The sequence below is a fragment of the Lutra lutra genome, chromosome 7, assembly GCF_902655055.1.
Source record: "Lutra lutra chromosome 7, mLutLut1.2, whole genome shotgun sequence".
NCBI classification, from domain to species: domain Eukaryota; kingdom Metazoa; phylum Chordata; class Mammalia; order Carnivora; family Mustelidae; genus Lutra; species Lutra lutra.
In genome coordinates, this window is record NC_062284.1 from 33,276,426 (window position 1) to 33,286,159 (window position 9,734).

The window sequence follows — 9,734 nt, forward strand, 5'->3', positions numbered from 1 at the left end:
CCAACTTTACTACAGGCATAAAAGCAACACAAGTTCAAGGGAAGCATTACAAATCAGTAGGAAAGACTCAGATTAACAATGGGTATTGAGAAAACTGACTACTTGGGAGACAGTCATTTATACCTTTTTCTAAAGGAAATTTCAAATAATTAGAGCATAAAACAAAAGAAACCCATAACAATAGAAGAAAACACAAGGGAACATTTAAATTAGAGAACATCCATTTAAGCTCAAAAACAATTGAAGAAATGACAAAAGCAATTGCCTACCCTAAACCTCCTGATATATATTTAAGAAGAAACTGCAAAAGTAAAAAAGGAAGCGACAAATCGAGAAAAATATTTGCAACAGATATGGAAAAAGGTTAATGGCCTTGATGTATAAAGAGTTTTTACAAAGCCTTAAAAAAAAAGTGCTAACATCTCAGTAGAAAATTTGGCAAAGAACATTCATGAAATAGGACGTACAAATGGCTAATGTATGAAAAAAATATTTCATTTTACTATTTGCCAAAGAAATGCAAAATAAGACAAGATTCTGTTTTCAACTGTCTGATTGTTGGGATGGATGTTGCTGTTGCTGGCTGCGTAAATGTTAGAGACCAGGTGATGAAATTGGAACATAAATTGGCACAATCTTTCCAGAAGAATTTCAGTTTTCGTAGCTTTGATCCAACTGCTCTACTTCTAGGAATCCGTTGGAAGAAAACCCTGGAGACAGTATCAGAATATTCATCACAATTTTATTTATCAGACCTGAATATTAGAAATCATTAAGACCTATGACAACGAAATGTTGATATATAGCATGTATTTATGTTGTAGAACACATTTTTTATTAAAGATTTAATTTATTTATTTGACAGACAGAGATCACAAGTAGGCAGAGAGGCAGGCAGAGAGAGAGAGGGAGAAGCAGATTCCTCGCTGATCCAATACCCCAACGCAGGGCTCGATCCCAGGACCCTGAGATCATGACCTGAGCGCCCCTGTTGTAGAATACATTTTTTGAAAAGCATATATCAAACGATATTTAAGGCGCACCTGGGTGGCTCAGTCAGGTGAGCATCTGACTTTGGCTCATGTCATATCCCAGCTGGAGTCTGCTTGTCCCTCTTCCTCTGTCCCTCCCAGCGCTCATGATCTCCCTCTGTCTCTCTCAAATAAGTAAATCAAATCTTTAAAAAATATTTAGGGATGCCTGGGTGGCTCAGCCGTTAAGCGTCTGCCTTCGGCTCAGGTCATGATACCAGGGTCCGGGGATGGAGCCCTGTATCAGGTTCCCTGCGAGCAGGGAGCCTGCTTGTCCCTCTCCCACTCCCCCTGCTTGTGTTCCCTCTCTCACTGTGTCTCTCCGTCAAATAATAAATAAAATCCTAAAAAAAATTAAAAATACAGGAATATGGTTACCATATTAAAAATAGGGTTAAATATTAAACATGAAGCTGTGTATGTGTGTGTTGTATGCAGTGACTCAGTTTTCTACTCCCTATACGCAGTGTGAAGAGGCCGAACTGACATAGTCTGTGACCTGATTTCCTGCCCTCAGTCCTCCCACCTATAAAATGGAATCATAATGCTTGCCCCCCCCCACCACGCCCCGGGGCCATGCGAGGATGAATGAGGTATCCCATGTTAGCGTGATGTAAGTTCTAATTCTTCATGCACCTGTAGCTTCTCTCTCCAGGGAGGTGGAATTTGCCTAAGGACAGGAATCCAGGGGCTCCTTTACCTGCAAGACAAGGAAGTGGGATGCTGCGCAATTAAGATCTAAAGGTAAACTTTAAAGTTCTGAGGAGGTTGAGTTCCAGCCCTGACTCAACCTTACGCCCCCTGTGTGACCTTAGGTAACTCACCATCCCTCTCTGGGCTTCAGCAGCTCGGGATCAGAGGAGGGAAGAAAGAGCCACGGTCCCTGAGAAAGCTGTCATGATGCCATTCTCCTTGCACGGTTAAAAGTCACAGTTGTCTCCTAGTCTGTCTGGGTCAAGGCTGTGCTCACAGGGCCCTCAGGCAGGGCTCCTGCCCCAAGACGGACAGATTACTTGATGGACGCAAGGGAGTTGACTCGTGACTCAGGCGTTTTCATTCGTTTCATTCACTTCTGTGTCCTCAGTGCCTAGAACAGGTTTTGGAACCTAGTGGGTGCTCCACACCTACCAACTGAATGAAGAATGAGTGGGGAGAGGATTGATGGGCAATCCTGAAAGCCAGGCTGGATGGCTGACCTGAGATGGGTGTCCTTGGGGACCTGCCCCGCTGGCCACGGAGCCATCAGTGATGGAAGGAGGGAGGTGATGGGAAAGGGGGTGCCGGTGAAGAGTATGTGTAGGAGACTGGGGGTTGCAGCTGCTGTGTGCACCCTGAACAGGTCAGGGGGTAGAGGGGTGGTCCCAGGGCCTTGAACCTGTGCTGCATGTTTTACCTATATTATGTTATTGGAGCTTCACTCGAATCCTGGGAGGACAGTATCATCACCCCCATTTTATATACAAGACAATGACCTCCAGGAGGGAGGAAAATGTCCCCCGAGGTCACATAGCTTTTAAGTGGAGGAGTTAGGGATTTGAAGGCGGGGCTGTCTGATTCCCTAACCCTTGACCTTGACATTATATGCTACAAGTGTTTCTCTCCCTAAACTTCTTTCAGTGGAAAGGCCAGAGTCCAGTTTTGCTGTGTGTGCATCTTGGGAGGTATCCCAGCACGGCCCCTAAATCACCTCTGACTATGAATGTTGGGCTGGGAATGGGCCATCGGCTGGTGATGGATCCCCACCGTCCATCACAGCCCCCTGGCGCTCTGACATGCAGAGCTGAAGTGTAATCAGAGCGATGGTGTCCTGATCTATGGCGGACGTACATCATCCCAGGGCTGGTACCTTGACATAGTACCTTAGCTTGCTGTCAGTGGGACGGCCCCTTAATGTATTTCCGTAATATATCACCCACTGAAGGTGGCCAAGGAGGCCTGTGGACGCCAGTCAGCTAGAGCCCTTTGCATGAGTCTCCCTGAGTTAGTTCTTGGTCTCTTAAAATTCACGCGTGCTTGTGGAATTTGTGTGAGCACAGAGAGAGCAGAAAAGAAGGGGGCAGAAGCAGAGAGAAGCCGAAAGGCTAAAGGCGAGAACAGAGGTGGGGAGGAGGGAGGAGAATGAAGGCAGCAGAGGGAAGTAGAGGAGGGAGAGAACAAAGAGAGGGGGGAAGGAATGGGGAAGGGTGGGGTGTCCAGGGCTGGGGCCTGAGCTTAGAGAACCGGAGGGTCAGGGAGCAGTGCAGAGGTGCTTGCTTTGTAGCTGGGCACAGATGTGATGTGAGGAACCCTTGTATCTGACCTCCTGGGGGTCTTGTTCTCCTGGGGACTGGACAGGAGGAGGGAGGACACATGGGTGATGGCAGGACTGGAAACTTCTCCTGCTCCCTTCACAGAGTGCAAAGGGGGCTGTGTGGTCTGCCAGGAACTTTCTCATTCTGTCTCCCTTGCTCCAGAAGTCATCTCGGTGGGAAGGATCCCCAGCCCCCCATGTCTACCCACCCACTGGATAGCTTTACTCAGCTAGCCCAACAGCACCACCCACTCAGAGGACCCCACACTGTGGTCATCTGTCCATGCCTGGTCTCCCTCCCTTCTTACTGCAGCCAGAGGTCTCTCCAGGCTCCAGTGCCTGAGATCTGGTGGTCATGTCCTCTCCAAGGGCCCTGCATTCACACCCGTCAATTCTTTTCCGTTTCTGTTGCCTTTATCCTAGCGCACATCAGCAAATCCTGGGCCAGCTCTCAATCAAATATTTACTAAGAACATACTCTGTCCCAGACACTGTGTTGGGGTCAGCCTGTGCACGTGCTCAATCTCTCCCCTCATTAACCTATTCTGCACATCACTACCTGATTGGCCTTCCTAAAGAACCCATCTGTTGTGTCACCTTTTAATCACTAACATTGCCAAGAAAGGGCTCCCCATCACCAACTGGATGTCTTTGTGCTACCCTTAAGGACTGTAAAGAGCCGAATGGGAGCGTGATAGGTACCTCTGTGGATAGGTGCCTCTGAGGGTCTACACCCAGCCTGGAGGGGTGTGGCCCGTGTTGTCCACCGCTCCACAGCGTGGCTTCTCTGCAGAGCTGATGGAGAAGGAGGTGAGAAGAATGCATAACTCTAGTATAAGGTCGGGCCCCACAGTGCCCAGTCTCACTGTGCCATCACGTTAAACCATAATCTAGAAAACACAGGGCACCTTGGTTGGTCAAGCGTCTGCCTTCGGCTCAGGTCATGATCCCAGGGTCCCAGGATCCAGTCCCGCCACGGGCTCCCTGCCCCTGTTTGTCTCTCGGCCCCTACTCCCCAGCCCCGCTTCTCACTTACTCTCTCGCTCAAATGAATAAATAAAATCTTTAAAAAATTAGAAAATACAATAGAGCCCATTTCAGTCTTTACTGGATCTCTGACAGGGCATTAAAGGAAATCCACGTTTTGACCCTCCTTAAAATTCCATTGTCTTCCCTTCCATCCTCTTAGCCCTGTAGCAGCTCCACAGCCTCTCCCCATCTAAACACACTTCACGCTCTCCCACCAACTCTCTTCTTAAGATCAGGTGTGTCTGCGTCATGCTCTCCTTCCTCCTCCTCTTCCCGCTGTCCCTTAATTTTGTATAGCAACTTAATCGCCTTGGGTTTCTTATATTCTTTTCGCTTCATGCATTATTTGGGTTCTCCAAAAACACAGGGGAGTCTGAAAGCCGGCCCAGCAAGCCTGTGGGTTCCAACACCAGCCCTTGGAAAGGCTACCTTTACTGCATTGAACTGCTTTTGCCCCTTCATCAAAATCAATTGAGCATACTTGCTCGGGTCTGTTTCTGGGTTCTCTGACATGTACTATTGATCTGGCTGGCTATCCCTCTGCCATCGCTATCCAGTCTTGATTACAGTGAGCACCTAAGCCTGAAATTTGATTCCTCCCATTTTACTCTTCTTTTTAAACATTGTCTTAGCTATTTTCATTTTTTTTTGTCTTTTCCTATACATTTTAGAATAATCTTGTTTACAAAAAAACCTTGCTGGGATTTCGATAGGAATTGTGTTAAATCTGTAATCAGTTTGGAAGAATTGACAATTTTATGAGGGTGAGTCTTCCTATCCATGAATACAGCATGTTTCTCCATTTATTATCTTTGATTGCTTTCATCCACACTATATAGTTTCAGCCTATAACTCTTATTTTATTTACACTCTAAGTATCCCTTCTTGGGGGGGAGCAATTACAGGTGGTATTGTATTTACCATATTGCTGTCTATGTGTTCATTGCTAGTACATAGAAATAGAATAGATTTTATATATATATCTTGAATTATCTTTTTTCTTCTGTTTCTTGTCTCTGTTTTGCGTTTCTCCATTCTCTTTTTATTGCCTTTCCGTGAGTTACTTGAACAGTTTTTTGGAAAGAAAAGTGAGCAGGCACTGGGGCTGAGGGACCCCCACCCTGCCTGGCCCGGGGCATAGAGGTTGTCAAGCCAAACCCTGCAGAGCTCAATTCCCAGTATGAGCTCACTGAGTAGTGACTTGCTTCTTGGTCCACTAGGTGAGTGGCAGATAGAATCCTTGGTCTTCAGAGGTTTTGTGTCTTCTTAGTCCCAAAGAGTGGTTCCTGTGGTGTCACTTTAGGCACTGAGTAAGCTGGACTGCAGGAGGTGATCGGAGGAGCAAACACGGACTTCATTCAGGATGGACTTAAAGACACAGTGCATAGGAGAATGCTTTCCCTGAGCCCAGCCCAAGGGGCAGTTAAGGAAGGGCTGTATTCTGGTTGAGGGAGCTTCACATCTTGGTGGGGGCTGAAGCAGATGAAAGAAATTTAACTGTTTAGTTGATAAAATGTTCCACTTGACCAGGGGGTACAAAACAGGACAAGCCTGAGGGAGGGAGTTGGGGCATCAGGGTGATTTCTCAGGGGTGGCAGAGGGATACTGACTCCAGGGGGAGGAAGGTGGGAAAAGGAAGCTATCCTGGGACCTGGAGAGAACCACCTGACCAACCAGCATGTCCGCTTTCCTTAGCCACAGGCCTCTGGGGCTGCTACCAGAGAGGATAAAAATCACACGTGAAATTTAGTAGCTACTCATTTAGTAGCTACTCATTTACGAGACAAAGAATGGGAATTCGGAGGATCTGTGTCTGCTCTGTCACAGGTTAACAAGGGGGCAGAGTTGAGTCCCGTCTAAGTCATGTGGGAAAGGATGGTACTGAACTGCAATGGCCTTTTCTGGAACAAAAAGGCTCGAGCCTGAGGTTTCTTTAACCCTAGAGGCTTCCCAGGGTCACAGGTGCGGGAAATATTCAAGTGTCAGGCTCATCCTATAAATTGAGTTTAATCCTGCAGGAAACCTGGAACAAACCCAGCATTTCTCCAGGAGGACCATCCAATCCGGGACCTCAGCAGAGCGACACGTTCCCCCCGCTCCCGCCCCCGTCGCCTCCTTCCTGTCCCCCACCGCGGTGAGGGGCTCTCCGCCAGAGAGCTAGCCCTGAGCGCTGGGGGGCGGGGCCAGGGCCGGGGGCGGGGCCGGGGCGGGGCTTTTCCAGCCCAGAGCAGGGGTCCTGGGCCCGTGGCTGCCCTCCTAGCTCAGGCATTAGCTTCCCTCCTCCCACTCCCCCCACCCTCCCAGCTCCTGGCCGCCCCCTTCCCTGCCTGCCACACAGCTGTTTTGCCAACATTGCTGCCTGATTATCTTTCAAGTGGCTTCTTGGAGCAGATGTTCCGGCTCCTTCCTGCATCGAAAACAAACAGGCGCTCTGTTGTCGTTTGCTCTCCTGGGGAAAATCCCTCTGCTGCTGCAGATTCTTCTTGAGAGGTTCAGGGACTTCTGTGAAGTCTCTCCCAGCTGCTCCTTGCCAGGAATTTGCCTCCAGATGGATGACAGGGGCTCCTCAGGTCTTCCGAGGTGTGTGGCCCTTCCTGGACGTGGGCTGGGGGAGTACACTTGTAACAGAATCAGATTCAGACCTAGGGGAAGCCAGTGGAGGTGGGTGGGTGGGGGGGACTCACTCCTGTCACCGCCTTCCCATAATATTTAACCTTTCGAAAAACGTAAACATCTCACCAACTTGGATTCTGAAAGATCCCCCAGCGGTTTGTCCCCAGTTGAAAATCTCTGTTTGTTTTCAGGAACCTCACCAACAAGGAAATGTTGCTGGCTTGCTTTTTGAGGTTTGCGTTATGAAAGCCATAGGTTTCCAGTTTCTGTTTTATGGATGTGAAAGTTGAACGTGTCTTTCAAAAGGTGCCCATTTCATAACCTCTCCCTGTTGAGGTTCAGGGCTCTGGCTGAACCAGACAGCAGCTTGGCCAATGGTCAGGATGACCCCTGGGATGCCAGAAAGTGACATCTTGTCACCCTGTTTTGTGTGTGTAAGAAATGGTGGCCTCAGCAACTCACTCCTAGAGGTGAGGCCCTGGGGGTGCCGGGGGGAGGGGGCCTCCAGCTCCTACACCAGTTGGTGCCGGCCTGTTAAGGGCTCTGGTTGGAGAGGGGAGAGACAGCAGCTGGGACAAGCCTGGGGTAAGGAACTGGGGCATCAGGGTGATTTCTCAGGGCTGGGAGAGGAATACTGACTCCTGTGAGAGGAAGGTGGGAAAAGGAAGCCATCTTGGGACCTGGAGAGAACCACCTGACCACCAGCATGTCCGCTTCCCTCAGCCAGAGGCCTCCTGGGGTGGCTACCAGAGAGGATAAAAATCAAGTGTGAAATTTGATCTGTCCCCAAACGTTCATTGATTTGGCAACAGATCTTGCTATGGCCCATTCCACTCTCCCACTTTGTCATCTAAGTGTCCTCCTCTGGCCCGTTCAGTTCTCGCCCCACTCCACTGGGGCCCAGCATTGCCCGGAGGCGTGAGCCCTGCCACATGGGATGTGGGGGCTGTCCCGTGCTTACCCGGTGTAGCAGAGTGGGGCCCACTTGACCACATGTCCTGATATCCCCTCATCTCTCCCCGAAACTAGTTTATCTAGTTTCGTCTAGGTGAGACGCCAGCCTCCCCCGATTCTTCCTGTCTCTTGGCTACTCCCTCTCTGTCACCTTTGCTGGCTTTTCCCTCTTCAGGGACAAATGACCACGTTTCTCAGTGAGAGAGGTAGTGCCCTCTGTTCTGTCTGTAGACCGGGGTTTCGCACGTATTAGACAGCATGCAACACTCCAGGGTGGCTGCTATACATGTGGGCTCCGGAGCCCCACCCGTGGGCTCCGGAACCCCACCCCAGGGCTCTGTCTTGGTGGCCCTGGGGGGGCCAGCAACTTGTACATTCAACAAGCACCCGGAGGGATTCCAGGGCCAGGAGCCCACGGAAGGTGCTTTGATAGAGTTCTGCATTGCACCCCTGCCTATATGATTTTCACAGTATTTTTATGCTGACAACTCCTCAGTTGATATTTCCAGCTCAGACTCTCCTCAGATCTCCAGGCCTGTATGTTCAGATCTACTTGATATCTCTATCTGGACATGACCCAGGCATCTGAACCCCAGGATTCCTGAAAGGAAACTTGATTTTTCCTTCCCAGAACATCTCTTCCCAGCTTCACCTCGGAAAAGAGAAGCCAACCCCCAGCGGCTTCTTCAGATCCCCCTTTCTGCCCACCCCAGGTCCAAAACCTCTGCAAGTCTGGCGTCTGGGCTTACCTTCAGAATGTTTCAACAGTCGGCTGCGTCTCTCCCACTCTGGTGTGGCTGTCCCTCTGCACCAAGCCACCAGCCTCATGACCTGGATATCCTCAGAAGATGCCTGCTGGTCCCCCTGCCCTAAGTCATTCCTTGACACCACCCAAGGAGGAGGTATGAAACTCCCTTCAGAGGCTTCTTATTGTACTTAGGATGAAATCCAACCCCTCCCCCCACCATGACATAGGCCTATGCCTGTCTCTTCCCCAGCTGTCCTGTCACCCTGGGCTTTGCACCCTGAACTCTGTTCACACTGAGTGTTCAGCTCCCAGAACAGGCCAAATGCCTTCCTGCCTCTGGGCTTCTGTACTTACTCTTCCCTCTGCCTAGAATGCTTTTTCCTAGTTCTCCAAGTGTCTCGGGTACCTCCTCAATTTTAGGTCTCAGTTTTCCTGACCTCCTTATTATTAATATTATTACTTTCATCCTATTGTTCTTCATCATGGCCTCCTGCCCATTCTTTCATGGTATTTCATGGAAATTCATAATTTGTGATTATGTATTTATTAATGTTTCTGTATGTCTTATTTTTTCCCCTTTTTCACCGGACAGTATGTTCTGGGAGGGAAGGGACGATGTCTGTTTTTTTTTTTTTTTAATTACCTAGCCCAGGTTAGCACCTGATAAATATGTGTTGAATGGATGGAATGAATTTTGTTTCACTTAGTTGTCTAACAGTGAGCTGTAGCTGTTATTCTACTGCACTGTCTTCTGTTCAGACCCATTTGAGTCTTTCCTACTCCGTTTTCTTCTGGTGAACCCTATTCTACCCCATTCTAGTCTGTTCTACCTTGTTCTAGTCTGTTCTGACCTCATCTGTTCCATCCTGGTTGATTCTGTTCCAGCCTGTCCTGGTCTAGTTCTAACTGTCTTGTCTCCATCCTCTTTTATTCTGTTCCATGCTGTTCCAGTCTATTCTGTTTTCTCCCCCCGCCTTTCTTTCCATCTGAACCACACTCCTCTTCTTGGTTCTATTCTATTGCATTCTGTTGCAGTTCCTTCCCCTTGCTCATTCTGAGAGGTCTAGTC